The sequence below is a fragment of the Pinus tabuliformis genome, chromosome 2_2 (assembly GCF_031772625.1).
Source record: "Pinus tabuliformis cultivar Carrire ecotype Pingquan chromosome 2_2, CPIR1, whole genome shotgun sequence".
Lineage (NCBI taxonomy): Eukaryota > Viridiplantae > Streptophyta > Pinopsida > Pinales > Pinaceae > Pinus > Pinus tabuliformis.
In genome coordinates this window covers 946,252,906-946,272,758 of record NC_142300.1, presented here as the reverse complement: position 1 = coordinate 946,272,758, position 19,853 = coordinate 946,252,906, and positions in this window count along the sequence as shown.

Here is a 19,853-nt window from a genome sequence, read left to right as displayed (position 1 = left end):
AATGAAATACATAGAAACATCTATCCAAATTGAGGGAGGTATGGGCAATGGTTGTAAGGTGCCTGGTGATTTGATTGTTTCTCCTTTGTGGCATTGGCACACATCACATTCAGCTACAAAGGTAAGAATGTCAGCTTTCATTCCTGTCCAAAAGAAAGAACGATAAGTGCGAGCATAAGTCTTCTAAAAGAATGCATGGCCTGCAGTGGGAGATGAGTGCAACTCTGCCAAAATGCGCGTTTTGAGGGCGGATGTCGGTGATATAACTACTCTATCCTTGTAGCGAAGAATCTCATCCTTCCAAGAGTAGCCAATTGAGGAATTAGGATTTTCTCTCAAGTTATTAATGAGTTTGGAGAGAGAGGGATGTGAAAACCATTCCTTGTGGGCTTCTTCAATCCAATCTAGTGTGGGAAGAGAGATTGCTAGCAGGGTGATTTCATCCTCAAATTGGCATGATAAAGCATCCACTACTACATTGTCACGCGCTTTCTTATAAATTATCTCATAATATTATCCCAAAATTTTGGCCAGCCATTTATTTTGTTGGGGTGAGGATAGACATTTCTCCAAAAACTATTTGAGGCTTTGATGGTCTGTGCGGATTTGGAAGCGTCGCCCCAATAAGTATGGTCGCCAGGTATCTACTCCATGTAAGATGTCCATCATCTCCTTCTCATAGGTAGATTGTCCCATATGTTTCCCACTCAATTGTTGGCTAGTGAAAGCCAAGGGTCGACCTTCCTACATTAAGACAACACCAATACTAGTACTTGAAGCATCACATTCAATCACAAAAGATTTGTTGAAGTTTGGTAGTACCAATATGGGAGTGGAACACATGGTCTATTTGAGAGCCATAAACGCTTATTGTGCTGCATCAGTCGAGAGGAATGGATTTTTCTTGAGAATGTTAGTGAGGGGTCTAGCAATGCGACCATAATTGTGGACAAATTTGCGATAGTAGCCAGTAAGACCCAAGAATCCCCTCAAACTCTTCAAGTTTTTTGGTTGGGGCCAATCTTGCATTGCCTGTATCCTTTTGGGATCCACCCAAACACCTTCATGACCCACAATGTGGCCCAAATACTCGACTTCTTCCATGCCAAAAGGGCACTTGGACAATTTGACAAATAATTTATGATTCCAGAGGAGTTGAAAGAGCAGGTCTACATGTTGAAGATGTTTTTCCCAGGTGAGCCTGTAGATGTGAATGTCATAAAAGAAAATGAGCACAAATTTTCGGAGATATGGTTTCAGCAGGTGATTCATGAGGCTTTGAAAAGTGGATGGGGCATTACAGATACCAAATGGCATGACCAAGAATTCATAATGGCCTTCATGAGTTTGGAAAGAATTCTTGGGAATTGTCTACTTCTTTCATGCATATTTGGTGATAGCCAGAGCGAAGATCTAGCTTAGTAAAGAATTGAGCACCATGTAGTTCATCCAGCAAATCATCAACAACTGGGGTAGGGAATTTGTCTTTGACTGTGAGCTTGTTGAGGGCCCTGAAGTCTGGACACATGTGCCGTTCCCAATCTTTCTTGAGCACCATGACCACTGGTGATGAATAAGGGCTGATGCTAGGAAAATTGACACTGACTTCAATGAGTTCCTTGATGATTTTTTTAATTTCATTCTTTTGGGCGAAAGGATATCGATATGGCTGCACAATCGGTGATTGTGTCCTTGGGACAAAATTTATGCTATGATCATGTTCCCCTCTAGAGGGTGGAAGCTATTTAGGTTTGTCAAAGACCTACTGGTGTAGATTCAAGACCTATTGCATGTGAGGATGAATATGAAGAGTAGTGGGCTCAATGGCCTAGATGGCATTAAACTGGGCGATAACTTCATGATGGCCCAACAAATTTTCCATGCGATGTGAGCTAATGATAGAAGGAGCACCTTGCTGGAGTCCATGGAGGGTATGCATGTGGTCATTTTGCTTAAAGGTCATATATAACTCCTGGAAATCCATGGTGATTGGGCCTAGTGTGTGAAGCCATTCAGCCCCCAAGACAATGTCACAACCACCCATGTTATTCGCAAACATGTGGGTCTTGAGGTGGTAGTCTCCCATCTGAATTTTGATATTTTCACAATGGCCTTCACATTTCATTGTCCCCCCATCAGCAATCTGGAACTAGAAATTAGAGTCTGCCCTGACAAAACAATGAACAGATTCGGTGACTCGCTGATGGATAAATTTATGAGTGTTGCCACTATCAATCAACACTACTATAGGGTGATGTTTAATAAAGCCTTTGATTTTGAGAGTTTGAGGCGCAGAAATGCCTGCCAAAGCATGCAGTAAGATAATTGGTTCCTCTGGCATAGCTGGGAGTTCATTGTCCTACTGGGTTTCCTCAACTTCATTAAGGGGTGGGGCTTCCTTAGATGAGCTGTGATCAGTAACATCAATTTGAAATAATTTGGGTTCCTTGCATTTATGCCTTGGGGAGTATTTGTCATTGCAATATTAGCACAATCCTTGTTTTCTTCTTTCAGCCATTTTTGCTAGAGACACCTTTTGAACCTTAATTGTTTGGGTAGGGCCCTGACCCTGGGTGGGGTGTCCCTTGGCTATGAAATTTGGACGAGGAGACTTGGTAGCTAAGCACGTTCCACTTCTATAGCCTTGTTGCAAGAATCTATCCATGTAGGTGGGTGGTGCATCCAGACGTGTGCTTGGATGGCTTCTTTGAGACCACTTATAAAACATTCCAAGTAGAATTCATCTCTCAGACCTTCTGTGCAGATGGCCAATGTCTCAAAGGCTACAATGTATTATTTTATTGTGCCTGTCTGTCAGAGCTTAGTAAGATGACCCAAAAAATTAGAGTCTCTATCAAAGCGGTCACAAAGCGATTTTGAGAACACCTGCCAAGTTAGTTTCCCGGGATAGCATTTCTGATGCTACTGCCACCATTGCCATCTCTCTTGGTCCAAGTAAAGGGCTCCCACAAGTATTTTAGTTGGATAGTATTGGATATCATTCAAAATGAAATATTGTTCCATTTGTGCTACCCATACTATCGGATTAGAGCCACCAAATTTATACATGTCCAGTTTGGGTGGCCAAGTGTGGGAATGTTGGGGATTTCCATGGAAGTGAATGTTGGAAATAATACTGAGAGGGGGGTGAATTAGTATTATGAGATCAATAATTTTATTTCCCAAACAGATTTATATATGCTACTTCAGTGAAGTGAACTAGCGTGCACATGCAACTGTGATTAAAGAAACTAGCATATATCCAGGGAACTTGAGATTTAGACAATTTATCATTTGTTGATCTTAAACCAGTACATCAGTAACTTATTAGACAGTGCAATAAAATCATAATAAAGAATCACACGTAATAAACACACATGAACACCAAGATTTAATGTGGAACCCAATGTGGGTGAAAACCACCTGCTGCTGTAGTCTCTGTCTTCTTTTAATAATAAGAAAATTTGCTTACAATCTTGTACTGGTGCAGACTCATACCAGTACGTAGGCACCCACCTACAGAAGGCTACAACCTTCTCTCATTTTCCAGCTTCTACTAGAAGGGAGTTGCAACCCCCTAGCTCTTGTACTAGCCAATATGTTTACTAGTATGTAGGCGCTGACCTACAGAAGGCTACAACCTTCTTTCTTCTTCCAGGGACCACGTTTCATGAATTTTCAGACTGGATACTCCTGGATCACAACACCAAAATATGAAGGCCACGTTTCATCCAATTTTCATACTGGACCCATCAAAAACTTTTTAAACTTAAACTGCATCAACCAACATTCAGTTAATCTGAACAATCAGATCACTGACACCAGAACATTGTGCTGAACCCAGAACCCTGCATCATCATTCAGAACCAACTGTAACCTCAAAAATCATGCATTAGAGTGTATATGCTACTTGGCTAAACCCAAACTGTGTGTATACACTACTTCCGTTAATCAAACCTGCGTATACCTTCAAAACTAATGCAAACATAAACTTTTGAATCAAGTCTGTACCAACCAGCAATATACTAAATATCTATTGTCAACTTACAGAGCTTTACACAGGCAGAGACAAAGATCACTTCTTCTCACTTATACAATCAATCAATCAAATGCCAGCCTCCTTATGCATTCAGTTTTACATTCATATCTAAGAAGATTTCATTGACAAACAGTAGTAAAACAATAGAATTTGATGAGATAGATCAGTTAGATCCGAACAAGAAGCTTTTCTTTTGTATACGCTACTCGAAAGAACAGAACCTGCGTGTATACGCTCTTTGGCTAAGACGAACCTGCATACAAATCTGCAGATATTGACTCATAACTTTGCTGCAATTCCAGACTTCAGACAAACCCAGATCATGATAGATAACGAATAAAATAGGCACAAAACATCAGATCTAGTCTCAACCAATATTAGATCATTCAAGAATAAGTCATTTCAAGTCTCATGATCCTGATCTAATATTAAACTCAAGGTGCACATGAATATTAAAGATCTTGTCCCAAATATAACCCTGCAACATAAAATATACTTAAGATAGAAGTATTCCTTAGAATATTATTGCTTGCACACTTGGCCTTATGATCTTCTCCTCTTTATATAGCTTTAGGCCCTTTTTCAATACCTTGGACCAAAACCACTTAGGACCAATACCTTGGACCAAATACCTAGGGTCAATACCACGGACCAAATATCTTGGACCAATACCTTGGACCAAAACCTTGATTTTCCATCCCATACACGCTTTTCCTTCTGTGAAAGTGCATGTATATACACTCTTTTTGATCTGTGTTCCCGCGTGTATATGCTACTTTGACAAAGTGAACCAACGTATACCTCTATTTCTTCAATCTCTGGAGTCTGATCTATAATCCTTTGTTGTTAACCTGTTGCACTATGAACTGTCATCTGTGTGAGTTTCCATCAAGGACAACACCTATATCATAATGCCAACAATCTCCCCCTTTGGACTTGATGGCAACAACAAAACCAAGACGCAACAACAACACCAAGACACTCTCCCCCTTTGACATCAAGGGGAAAGTGTGGACCAAGATATTCTTCCCTTTTGATATACATTATGTTGTCCATGCTCCCCCTTGAGTACATTGTGAATTATCTGATTAAGCTCCCCCTTTGTACATGGTGAGATGCACTAAACTGTCCATACGAGGTCCATTCTCCCCCTGAGCATATGCAGAGTCTGCAAAAAAATATTTTTCAAAAGAATAACATGACTCTATAACTTGACTAAGTGAGTATGACCTTCCTATCACCAATGACTCATACATACATCAATCTCCCAACCAAGTGGGGATACACCAAATTTGACTCATCCACCCAACCAAGTGGGGATATACCAATTGTTTATACATGACAGAAATAAAATAAATATTACATCATCCATCCCATGCAAAGTGGGGATACAAATTACATCATTTGTTCAATAGGAATTATTCAAATGCATGAGGAGTCATATCACACCCTAGACTTTTACATGGCTTAAGCAACAAATGGTATAAATATCTGAAGCCATAGTTGGACTCAACAACCATAATGCCAACAATGCAGAATGCGAGTGAAGGCTAATGCTCCCCCTGAACCTGTGCTACCTGTGCATTGTTAACAAGTCATTAATCAAGTCATATTTGTCAGTGAGATAAAGATTAATGAACAAAGCATATCATTAGACTGTAATCATCAACATCAAACAGAACACCCATATCAGAGTCTGACCCACTGTTTTTCCTATCAAAAAAACATATACGCTTCTTCAGCCACCGAAACCCGCATGTATAGGCGACTATACTTCATGAAACACGCGTATAATAACCTTCATCTATAAAAAAAAAAACTGGATTTTAACAGTAGGATGATGCAGCAACTACTCCCAACTTTTGTTTGAGATATTCAAATGTTTCTCTAGGCAGTGGTTTAGTGAATATATCATCAACCTATTCTTTGGAGGGAACATACTCCAATTTTACCTTTTGTTCAAGCACTTGTTCTCGTAGAAAATGGTACTTGATGGGTATGTGCTTGGTCTTGGAGTGCATGACTAGATTCTTTGAAATACTAATGGCACTTGTATTATCACATATAATGGAGATGGGTGGAGTACATGTGATCTTAATGTCTTGTAAATTTTGCATCATCCAAAGTAGTTGTGTGCAGCAAGATGCATCAGCCACATATTCTGCTTCAGTTGTAGATAAAGCAATTGAACTTTGTTTCTTACTGAACCAAGACACTAACCTAGAACCCATATAGAATGCACCACCACTAGTGCTTTTTCTATCAACACTTCCTGCCCAATCTACATCTATATATGCATGAAGAGTAAGATCTACATCTCTAGGATACCATAGTCCAAAGTCCTGATTTCCTTGAAGATATTTGAAAATTCTTTTGACTACCTGAAGGTGTGATTCCTTTGGATTTGCTTGGAATCTTCCAATTATTCCTACTACATGCATGATGTTAGGCCGTGTACCTGTTAGATAAAGCAGACTGCCAATCATGGAACTGTAAGTTGGTTGATGTACTGTTGTTGATTCATCATTTGAACTAAGACTACATCCTGTTACCATTGGGGTCCATACAGGTTTAGAATCTTACATTTAGTACCTTTTCAAGATCTGTTTGAGATATCTGGTTTGTGAAAAAAAATACAATCTTTAAGTTTGTTGAACTTGTAGACCAAGAAAATAGGTAAGTTCACCAATCAAGGACATTCAAATTCTTGCTGCATGACTGAAGAAAAATTCTGACTCATGGATTCTTCATTGCTACCAAAAATGATATCATCAACATAAACAATAATAATTAGAAATTTATCAATTTCAATTTTTATATATAGATTGTTATCTGCAGAACCTTTTGTAAAACCTTGTTGGTGTAGATATTTTTCAAGGAAGTAATACTAGGCCCTTGGAGCCTATTTCAGACCATAGAGAGCCTTTCTGAGTCTGCATACAAGTTTTGCATCATTTCCAAGAATGAATCCTTCTCGTTGTTCAATATAAACTTCTTCTTGTTTAGAAAATCTTCGGCAAAATCACATAACCAAACTTCTGTCGACGCGTTTCGAACCAACCAGTGTGGTTCATCGTCAGGACAAGTTGAAGAACCAATCCGGCTTAGCTTGAATAAATAGAGCGTGCAGAGACTCAACAGCTATAATGCTAACGGCTAATTTGACTTAATGTTCCTGGTCAAATCACTAAATTAATAAATTAATGTTTCTAGAAATATCTAAAATAGGTAAATAAATGAATTCATTTACAAATAAATAGATATATTAGTATTATTAACGAGAATCCATAGTATAATATTAATATTTTAATTATAATGGTCATTATATCTTATAATATAAATTAAATAAATCAATCCAATATTATTTAAATACAAGTGAAAGGTAATACATCACTCTTATTTTAATAATTTAGTTACACTAGGTAAAAGTGTAATAATTATTAATGGTCCATTGGTAAGTTAGGACTTTACTATTTAGTTCTTTAAAATATATCATATTTATTATTTAAAATAATGGTCATTAAAATACTAAGGTATATAAAATAATATATGTTTATTAAATAATCTATATCTACTTATTAATTTGTAATTCCAAACAAGTTGTTAAAATATTATTATTCCTAGAATTTTATTTATAATAGGTAATTACCATAAATTAGGGTAAAGTCCCATAATATAACTAATATTATCAAAATTTATCCTTTAAACCTACTGGTCCAATACTCAAAGGATAAATTTTGATAATATTAGTTATATTATGGGACTTTACCCTAATTTATGGTAATTACCTATTATAAATAAAATTCTAGGAATAATAATATTTTAACAACTTGTTTGGAATTACAAATTAATAAGTAGATATAGATTATTTAATAAACATATATTATTTTATATACCTTAGTATTTTAATGACCATTATTTTAAATAATAAATATGATATATTTTAAAGAACTAAATAGTAAAGTCCTAACTTACCAATGGACCATTAATAATTATTACACTTTTACCTAGTGTAACTAAATTATTAAAATAAGAGTGATGTATTACCTTTCACTTGTATTTAAATAATATTGGATTGATTTATTTAATTTATATTATAAGATATAATGACCATTATAATTAAAATATTAATATTATACTATGGATTCTCGTTAATAATACTAATATATCTATTTATTTGTAAATGAATTCATTTATTTACCTATTTTAGATATTTCTAGAAACATTAATTTATTAATTTAGTGATTTGACCAGGAACATTAAGTCAAATTAGCCGTTAGCATTATAGCTGTTGAGTCTCTGCACGCTCTATTTATTCAAGCTAAGCCGGATTGGTTCTTCAACTTGTCCTGACGATGAACCACACTGGTTGGTTCGAAACGCGTCGACAAAAGTTTGGTTATGTGATTTTGCCGAAGATTTTCTAAACAATGTTATGGATCACAGAAGTCTAAATTCCTTAATAAACTTCTTCTTCTAAATCTCCATTAAGGAAGGCTGATTTTACATCCATTTGGTATACTTTGAATTTCTGAAAGCTAGAAAGAGCAAGAAACATCCTTATGGCTTCAAGTCTGGAAACAGGTGCAAAAGTTTCTTCAAAATATATACCTTCTTGTTGAGCATATCCTTTACAAACAAGTCTGGCCTTGTTTCTAATGACTTCTCCATTTTCATTCAGTGTGTTCTTGAATATCCATTTATTTCCTATCATATTTTTGTCATGAGGTCTAGGAACTAATTCCCAAGTATCATTCTTTTCAATTTGCTCAAGTTCTTCATCCATGGCCTTGACCCAACATTCGTCCTTGCATGCTTCATTTAAATTTTGAGGTTCGGTGGAGGATAGTAGAGCTAGATAGCTTGAGGTCCCTGTAATAGTTCTTCTTGTCTATACACCTGCCTCCTTTTCCCCTAAAATTTGAGTTTCTAGATGATTTTTCTAAACATACCTAGATAGAGTCTTTTCTTCTACCATTATATCTTCTTCTGGTGCTTCATTGGTTTCTTCTTCAATATAATTTTGATTTGATGTGGGAAAGTAATCCCCATCTTCCTCATTATTGTCATAATATCCTGTTGATTTTATCTGTTTTGGATTTCTTCATGCTTCATCGACTACAACATCAATGCTTTCAACAATTTTCCCAAGTCTTTTATTATAACATTTATATCCTTTATTTCTGGAAGAATAACCAAGAAGAATACCTTTATCTTCTTTGGGTTCAAACTTACCAAGTTTTTCATGAGTCCTTTTGATAAAACATTTGCTTCCAAAAAATTTAAAGTATTTTATAGTAGGAGTCTTACCATACCAAAGTTCATGTGGAGTTTGAGTGCTATTTACCCAAACATTTTCTTTGTTGAGAATAGTCATGACAACGAATGTAGCTTCACCCCAGAAGGTTGCACAAGTTCCATATTCATCTAGCATAGCTTGATCCATTTGTTGAACTGTCCTGTTCATCCTTTCTACCACACCATTTTGTTGAGGAGTTCTTGTGGTGGAGAATTGCCTTTTTATTCCATGTTGTTCACAAAAGTCAAAGAATTCATCTGATAAAAATTCCCCTCCTCGATCAGATCTGAGGCATTTGATTTTTCGATCTGATTCATTTTCAACCAATGCTTTGAAGGCTTAGAACTTTTCAAATGCTTCATCTTTATGCTTTAGAAGACCTATCCAACACATTCTATAAAAATCATCAATGAACAAAATAAAGTATTCTTCTCCACGAGGTGACCTTTTCCTTGTTGGTCCACATAAATCAGTATGGACAAGTTCAATAGGATTACTAGCTAACCCTTCCTTTTCCATGAAGTGAACTCTGGTTTTCTTACTGATTTGACATGGTTTGCATATTGTATTTTATGGGACACTGATATCTGGAAGATCACGAACAGCCTTGAGTATGCATGCTTTTCTTATTTGAGAAAAGCTTAGATGTCCTAATCTTCTATGCCACAGCCAGTTTTCATCATTTTTTCTTAGATAGCATTGTTATTGTACTCCTTTGAGTATGTATAAGTTAGTTGGAGTTCTTGTACCTTTGATCACGGTCTCTCATGTATCAAGCTCATGAAAAACACATCTGTTTGATCAAAACACCACTTCATTTCCTTGATCACACATTTGACTGACACTCAACAGGTTATGCTTTAAACCATCTACATACATAACATTTCCAGCTTTAACCTTTTCTTTCAAGAAAACAGAACCTTTACCTTTTATGACAGCTGGAGTGTCATTTCCAAATGAGACATTATTTTCCTTTTCTAAGGCATTATATGAGTGAAGTTTCTCTTTGTCACCTGTCATGTGTTTGGAGCATCCACTGTTGATGTACCACTGATTTTCTTGTCCTTCTACATACAAGGCTATACCACATCTTTCTGTTTGAGATTCTTTCCTTCTCCATATCTTGGGATTTAATGGTGTTTTCTCGTTTTGAGGCATTTGCCAAAATTTGCTCCTACATTCAGATTCTTCATGACCAAAGTTGTTACAGATTGAGCATTATATTTCATTTTCAAGAGGAGAAAAGTTATTATAGGAACTTCTCTTGGTACCTGTTATATTTCTTTGATTTCGTGCTTCTCTAGTCATGATGGTTTTGTAAGCAACACATTGAACAGCTTTGTGCCCAAAATTATGAAATGAAAAACATTGCCCATTAAATAAGGTTTTGCGACTATTGAATCTATTTACTTGTTGATTGTAGTTTCTATTGATATTCATCTTTGGAGAAAATTGAGTATGGTTTGCCTAAGGTTGGTTGTGGCTTCTACTGATATTCATCCTTAGAGAAAATTGAGTATGATTTACCTGGTGATTAGCTTTATGCCTTTGATGACGATTGTCATATTGTTCATTGGTTGTTGCTGCATCAAGATAGCTTTTGGTGGAGGTTGACGGCTTCTGTGATTGAGATGCTTCTTCAGTATATCCAAGACCTGTCTTTATTAGAGGAGAATGCTGAACTTTGATAATTTCATTTAAATTTTCTGATCCTTTAGCAAATCTAAGATTGAGAGATTTTGTTTTCTCAAGATCTTTTCTTAGACCCATTATTTCACATTCTAGTTTTTCATTGTGTTTTTCTTTTACAACAAGTTGGTATGTCAAGGTATCTATGATCATATTCTTTTTTTCTAAAAAAGTTTTGAGTTTAGAGATTTCTTCATGAACATTTTCCTTTTCTAAAGCATCCCAAAAATCATCATCGTCATAAGCCATGAGAAGTCTATAATCATCACTATTAGATAAACCATCACTATCCTCTTCTAAACTATCCCAAAAATCATCGTTATCATAAGCCATGAGAAGTCTATAATCTTGTCCAGTTTCATCTTCATCACTATTAGATAAACCATCACTATTTTCATGAGTATAGTAACTCCTTCTATTCAAAACTTGTTTCCTATTCCCTTTTTCATATTTCTTTCCATTTTCATATTTATCTTTATGAGGAGATTTGGTAGCATAATGACCGACTCTGACACAAGTAAAGCATTTAAAAGGTAGCTTACCTCTGAACCTTCCAGAATCATGTTGAAGCTTCTTGACAAAATTTACCTCATCTTCTTCTTCTAAAATGTGTCCTGATTCATTGTGTTCTTCCTTTTATTTTCATTTTGTTGAAGCTTTAAATGCAACTTCTCTCATATTTGATGGACCTCCTTTTCTCATCACAAAAGCATTTAGGATTATGTGAAGCTGTGTCATAGTGATATTCTATAGATCTTATTTTTCTTCTATGAAAGACACTTTTGATTCAAATTTAGCAGACAAGGATCTCAAAATTTTCTCAACTAAGGTAACTTCCTTTATTTCTTCACCCAGATTCTTCATACAATTAACAACCTCATATATATGTAATATGTAACTAGCTATACTCTCATCACTATGCATCTTAAGTGTTTCATACTGAATTCTAAGAGTTTGAAGCTTGGCACATTTTACCTGAGAGTCTCCTTCGTAGCTCTGAACGATTTTGTCCCATATCTCTTTAGCTGATTTGAGCTACATGACTTTGACAAACACTGGTTGTGACAAACTTCCCAATAAAGTATTGAAAGCTTTGGCATTGGTTTCATATTGCTTTTTACCTGTCGTGTCTGTAGGAATTGTTGTTGGAAATGTATATCCTCCTTCCACAATTTCCCAGACATCTGTTCCAAGAGATTGTAGATAGGTTGTGGTTCTTATTTTCCAATAAACAAAGTTTCTCCCATAGAATATTGGCGGTTTGATGGATCCCATGCTTTCATGATTATTCATCTTGATGGATCTCTCTTCAAGTGATCAAGCTTCTTTTGAAGGACCTGCTTTGATACCAATTGTTGGAAATAATACTGAGGGGGGTGAATCAATATTATGAGATCAATAACTTTATTTCCCAAACAAATTTATATACACTACTTCAGTGTAGTGAACTAGCGTGTACACGTAATTGTGATTAAAGAAACCAGCGTATATCCAGGAAACTAGAGATTTAGATAATTTATCGTGTGTTGATCGTAAGCCAGTACATCAGTAAGTTATTAGATAGTACAGTAAAAGCAGAATAAAACATCACACATAAGCAACACACATGAACACCAAGATTTAAGGTGGAAGCCCAATGTGGGTGAAAACCACCTGCTGCTATCGTCTTTGTCTTTTTTTAATAATAAGAAAATTTGCTTACAATCTTGTACTGGTGCAGACTCATACTAGTATGCAGGCACCCACATGCAGAAGGCTACAACCTTCTCTCATTTTCCAACTTCTACTGGAAGGGAACTACAACCCCCCAGCTCTTGTACTAGCCAACATGTTTACTAGTATGTAGGCGCCGACCTACAGAAGTCTACAACCTTCGTTCTTCTTCCAGGGACCACGTTTCATGATTTTTCAGACTAGATACTCTTGGATCACAACACCAAAATATGAAGGCCACGTTTCATCCAATTTTCATACTGGACCCATAAAAAACTTTTTAAACTTAAAATGCATCAACAAACAGTCAGTTAATCTGAACAATCAGATCACTGACACCAGAACACTGTGCTGAACCCAGAACCCTGCATCATCATTCAGAACCAACTGTAACCTCAAAAATCATGCTTTAGAGTGTATACGCTACTTGGCTGAACCCAAACTGTGTGTATACACTACTTCCGTTAATCAAACCTGCATATACCTTCAAAACTACTGCAAACATAAACTTTTGAATCAAGTCTATACCAACTAGCAATATATTGAATATCTACTATCAACTTACACAACTTTACATAGGCAGGGACAGAGATTAGTTCTTCTCAATTATACAATCAATCAATCAAATGCCAACCTCCTTATGCATTCAAATTTACATTCAGATCTAAGAAGACTTGATTGACAAACAACAGTAAAACAACAGAATTTGATCAGATAGATCAGTCAGATTTGAAAAAGAAGCTTTTCTTTTGTATAAGCTACTCGAAAGAACAGAACCTGCATGTATACGCTCTTTGGCTGAGACGAACCTGCGTACATATATGAAAATATTGACTCAGAACATTGATGCAATTCTAGACTTTAGACAAACCCAGATCATGATAGATAATGAATAAAACAGGCACTTGAAGCATCAGATCTAGTCTCAACCAATATCAGATCATTCAAGAATAAGTCATTTCAGGTCTCATGATCCTGATCCAATATTGAACTCAAGGTGCACATGAATATTTCAGATCTAGTCCCAAACATAACCCTGCAATATAAAATATACTTCAGATAGAAGTATTCCTTAGAATCTTATTGCTTGCACACTTGGCCTTATGATCTTCTCCTCTTTATATGGATTTAGGCTCTTTGTCAATACCTTGGACCAACACCACTTAGGACCAATACCACAGACCAAATGCCTAGGGTCAATACCACAGACCAAATATCATGGACCAAAACCTTGATTTTCCATCACATACGAGCTTTTCCTTCTATGAAAGTGCATGTATATGTATACACACTTTTTGATCTGTGTTCCTACATGTATATGCTACTTTGACAAAGTGAACCAACATATACCTCTCTTTCTTCAATCTTTGGAGTCTAATCTGTAATCCTTCGTTGTTAACCTGTTGCACTGTGAATTGTCATCTATGTGAGTTGCCATCAAGGACAACACTTGTATCATAATGCCAACAACAAATATGGTGGCTAGATTCTCCTTCAAGGTCTTCATTAAAACCGTGTGCCTTTAGATGCAACCCCGACATGCTTACTTTGAAAGTGTCCATGAATTTTTGCATCTGGTCTGCTATGTTCTTGAAAGAAGCCAACTGTTTTTCAAGGCTCTTAATCTTCTCATTGGCCATGGCTTGAGCTCTGGTTTCTACCATACACAGATCTTGGTCACTTGTCATCACTTTGAAAAAAATTGGGACCGCCTGAAAATTGAAGCTGACAAGTGAATGTTACCACAACGATCAACTCGTTGTCCTGATTCTTATGGGTAGTGGCCAATATCCAGAAAACTTAATCCTACCCAATGTCCTACAAGAATTGCCCCAAGGTATACGAGCCACAAGCATCACTGCACAAATGGTCAGATCTACCTGTGAAACCCCCAACTATTGAATGTGAGTTGGACTGCGGGTGCAACAGAACCCCAACTACTAGATCTGAATGGTACTGTGGTGGTAGAACCTCAACTGGTGGATCTTATTGTTGTCTCGGCGATAGAACCCCAACTACTATATCTTATCTGGAAAATAAGATAATGGGCGATCTTCAGAGAGTCAAGGGAACTATGGTCTCAAGGAGTGTCAGGTGCTATAGATTGCAATATACATAAGGGTCCAACAATAGTACTCAGCCCAATCTTTCAAGGCACTAACTAAGGAGGATCAACCATACCCTTAGCTGTGCTACCCGACTACCCTATCATATGTGTGAGTAATCTCCCCGGGTGATGTTCTCGGTTTATTGTAGCAGTAAGACGACCGACGATTTATCTAAGGCGAGGTTTCAGTTGAGCCTAGGGGGCTTCTGATATACCCAGAGGGTACATGGAAGACAGTCTGTGCGTGGTTCTGTTTAATGCGCTACTACTCAAAGGGGTACCCACAGGGGTTACAAGGGATTCCAACAAGCATGACCACCTCTTGTATTTCGTGCATGCTTGCCTCCCCAACTCTGCAGTTTTATGCACTCAACGACAGATCCCATGTTTTAAAGACACTGGAACACGTCTCTAGCCTAAAAAAAATTCTGCCAAAAATGGAGATACCACTGGCCCTACAAAGCACTCTGATACCACTTGTTATGCTTTTGACCTGCAAGAAGATTCTAGAATATGAAATATGCGCAGAAATACAACCCAGAACACAGAACAAAATGAGAAAAACAACAAGTATTTTATTATTCAGATATGAGAGCAATGTTCACTTACCTCTTCGAGGGGGTAACCTCCAATAGAGCAGAGCTTGATTACACAATAAGACATGACACTCCTCAATGGGGAGTCTCTATCCTTTATATAGGATTAATACATATAATACCATGGGTCAGTACCATGGTTCTCTCAATACCATCTATCTAATACCATGGCCCGTTTGCAACTAACTGTGGTCCCTTTCTTAAATGCGGGTCAACCACTTACAATTATTAATACGAGCTTTATTGAATCTTTAACTAACTATAACTATGACTCGACCCTATTACATAAATAAAGGTGTTAGGGTTGGATCCTAACATAAACTTAGAGACCTATGGAGGAGAAAAATATTTAGAAGTTGAACATGACACCAATCTTCATTATTTCATCAATACAATTACATCCCTGCAAGAAAATATAGTGGAGCTGAAGAAATACGAGTTCTCTCCACGAGAACACTATGAAAATCTATCCCTAGAGGCAAATTCGACTTGGTACTTATACAAAACGATTAGGAATCATTCCCCATGAATGGAGGAAGCTTTCCCCACCAAAATCCCTTGATTAGTGGATCTGGTCCCCAATACTAGGAATCTGCATTAAATGGCAGGGAACACATTCCTAGATTTTCTCAATCATTTGAGTTCCACAATCTGTGACATAATTCCATAATATCTTGTTGATTTATTATTTATTGTTGATCCTCCTATAGTAGGGAGAAAGTCCCTAAATTATCTCCTCCTCCAAATCTTCATAATCTGCCCAATATTCTCATAATAGTCCACAAAAATAAATAATATTAGGCACAAATATCCAATTATTCATAAACCTTCCTAATGACTATATTAAAGTTAAAAATACATTATCTAATGCAGAAACATAGGTTTAATGAACAATGGTCATAGGCCTTAATTTATGTCTAATTTAGAGGCCCGTCACTATTATCCACGGGGAAATGGACTGGTAGAGTCTTTTAATAAGAGTTTGGTAAAAAAATTGAAAAATTCAGTTGCACAGAATAAGAAGAATACAGATTCTGAGCTAAAATTTTCTCTTTGGACAAACAGGGTGACAACCAAAATATCCACTGGAAAGTCCCCTTTTGAACTGGTGTATGGTACTGCAGCTTTATTTCCTATTTAATTAGTTATGCTTGTAGCCTAACTAATTCAGGATGCAGAGGAAGAATCAAATCCATTGACTAGGAGGATTAATCCATTAGTGGAATTAATTGAAAATACAGAACAAGTAGCTCAAACATTGATCAAGTATCAAGAAAAAATGAAAGTTGTGTTTGAGAAAAAATGCCAAAGATAGATTATTCCAGCTTGGAAACCTTGTACTTAGATGGGATGTCAGGAAAGAGGACAACGAAAAGCATGGAAAATTTGATGCTCTGTGGTTTGGACATTTCAAGATTGTTGAAATTTGAGGTAACAACAGCTTCCATTTGGAAAATCTTGATTGTGAGTTGTTGCAATTGCTTGTCAGCAGGCGGTATCTAAAACATTATTTCTAGCATTGAAAGTCAATGATAGTTTTCTTTGTAAATATCGACGATTCCATAATAAGTATATGGTGTATTTATTTTACTGCATTGTCTGGTTTACAATACAACTCCATGCCTGAGGTGAAGGCACTAATCTGTGGTTCTCAACTCTTTATTTACAAAACGCAATCCCTTGGTGGAGCGATTGTTGTAGCAATTTTTCATTTTGACCTTCAGAAAAGAAAAGAAAAAAAAAAAAAAAAAAAAAAAAAATATATATATATATATATATATATATATATAGAGATATAGAGAGAGAGAGAGAGAGAGAGAGAGAGAGAGAGAGATCAAAAAGAAAAACAAGGACTCAAATGATTGGTCTAATTTAAAATCCTTGTATTTGATTTTCCATCGAATATCTATGTTTTGAGTCTAGCTTGTCATGCCAGAGTTAAAGTTCTATAAAGTTAAACATGTTTATTAAAATTCAAAAGGTGTTCCACTCCACACATGCATGTAGTGCCCAAAGGATTAAAAAGTGTGTAGGTCAATGACATATCATTGTATGTGTGTACTAAGTTGCATCCTATTAAAACTCGATGGGACTAGAAAGTCAACATTTATGTGAGGAGGAGCCCTTGAGGATTTATTTTTCGAAACAACTATTGGGGTGATCTATAGCCTAGATCCTTCCTACCATCACTCGAGACGAAACCACTTATCAGTATCTAAGCCCTCGCAGGCATAAAAAAATTTTAGATGGAGCCACTCACAACGCCAAGCGAGCGGGTAACAGGTGAGCCACTTATCAGTATCTGAGCCCTCGAAGGCATAAAACAATTTTAGATGGAGCCACTCATGACGCGAAGCGAGTGGATAACAGGTGAGCCAGGTCACCCCTTCCATGTCACCCTTTGTTTCCACGTCATCCTCCACCTTATACATTGCATACCTTTTGTCCATATTCTCATCACTTCTTTTTCACACCTCATCGTTAAATAAAAACTTCTTCATCCTATTCCATACTTATTATTTTAGATACATTTTCTCTTGTTTTTGACTTAGGACTACAATGCCCTTCTTCTAAAAGCATACATATAACAATATCACTCAAACCCCTCCACTTTTAAATGAAAAATAAAAGTTAAAATGGCTAAGGAAATTACTTTGTTTGCGTCAACAACACATATTTTGCTAATGGATATGGAGAGGGAAATTTTTTACCCTGACTCCTTTATAAACCTCATGGAAATACAATAAAACCTATTCCTTGGACAAATTGAGTCAAAAGTCTCGCTTCAAGTAATAAAGTTTGGTCTTGTTTCTACCATTATTCCTTATACTTATCATTTTTCGGAATTTGTTAGTTGGATTACTTCTTCTCTATATCCACAACAAAATTTTCCATGAAATTTTTGGGGGGCAATATTTTCTAGGTCTCTTCTCTATTAATCCTTCAAGCTCTAAACTTCCCTGAGTTTGATAACTACACAGTTTCACTCATGATTCTCTTTTGTTTATCTATCAAATCCTTTTGTAAGAATATAAAAAGAAATTGTTTGGGCTCATTTTACCTCTTGATTCTGCTCTCCCTCCAGATATCACTGATTTTCCTATAACATTATTTTCAGAAGTTGTTAAACTAGTCCTTTTAGTCATTATGAGTGTATTGGGGAAATATTATACTATAACCATCATTTCTCTACTCTTGGGTTTTTGCATTTGATAATGCCACTAGAAATTGTATTAGATATTCCATCTTACTGGGAATATTCCATCAACCTTCAATTTCATAACTTTAGCATCATTGGGTTTTTTAGATATCCATCTCTGCTTGTTTACCTATTCCTATACAATCATTTTGAGACTTGGGATTAAATATTGTTGATCCAAATAAATAGAAGAAGTATTTCATTAATTGGACTGATATAGTTAAAAGGAAGGAAAATAATGAAGGCTTTTCCTATTATATATTGTCCTTTATGTTAGTTGTATACAGGATTATAATTAATCTCCCTACTCCAAGAATCCTTCCACGAGAAAAATCATTATTGTAGCTAAGAAAAGGCCTCAAATTTGGTGATTGGTATGCTTTTGAGGATTGTTTAGAAATAAGGTTATATGGTCCAGAAATTCCACCTTACAAGCTGCTTGTATTTGCAACAATGAGCATTTTTGCTTTAGAATTTATTAGACAAAGTTTAAATGTGGATAAAATCCATTTTGTTCCATCTCGGAAGGGATTCTTATTTAAAATAACATGAACATTGGGTCCATTGATCATAAATAATAGACAAGTTGCAGAAGAAATTAAGAAAATGATGCAAGAATTGAATTTGGAGCAAGGAAAAAAATTGAATTATGACCCACATCAAGTAATTTATAAAAGGGGAATGGAAATATCTTGTGCTCCAAACACCCATGAGGCAAGACCAGAGCTAGAAAAGTTAGAAAATATTGGTATGGAGGAATATCAACAAAGTATAGATGTAGAAACTCCTCTTCCTAAAGAAAAATGCCTGAAAAGAAATGTTACATAATTTATGGACATTGATATTGAAATTTTACAATCAAGTAAAAAACCTAAAACTCAAGGAGGGAGTCAGAGCTGTTAGTGTCAATCCTTGAAGCCTTCCACTAGTGATCAAACATTCTCTTACAAAGTGGTCTTAGGGTGTCAAAGTCAAATTTTGTCATTTCAGTGAGTCTTCAAGTAAAATTTGGTCACTAGGTATTAGGTCTAGGATTGTTTTCACTCCTTCCAAAGTTTTCCAAATGTCGGTCCATGTCATCATTCAGCTGAATGTACCATCATTCAAAGAGTTTTCATCATCATTTCAGGTTCCAATGGGTCATTTTACACCTTGTTCGTGCTCCAGTTGTGCTTTAGGTAACGCTCATTTCCCTCTCCTAGGGTTTTGAA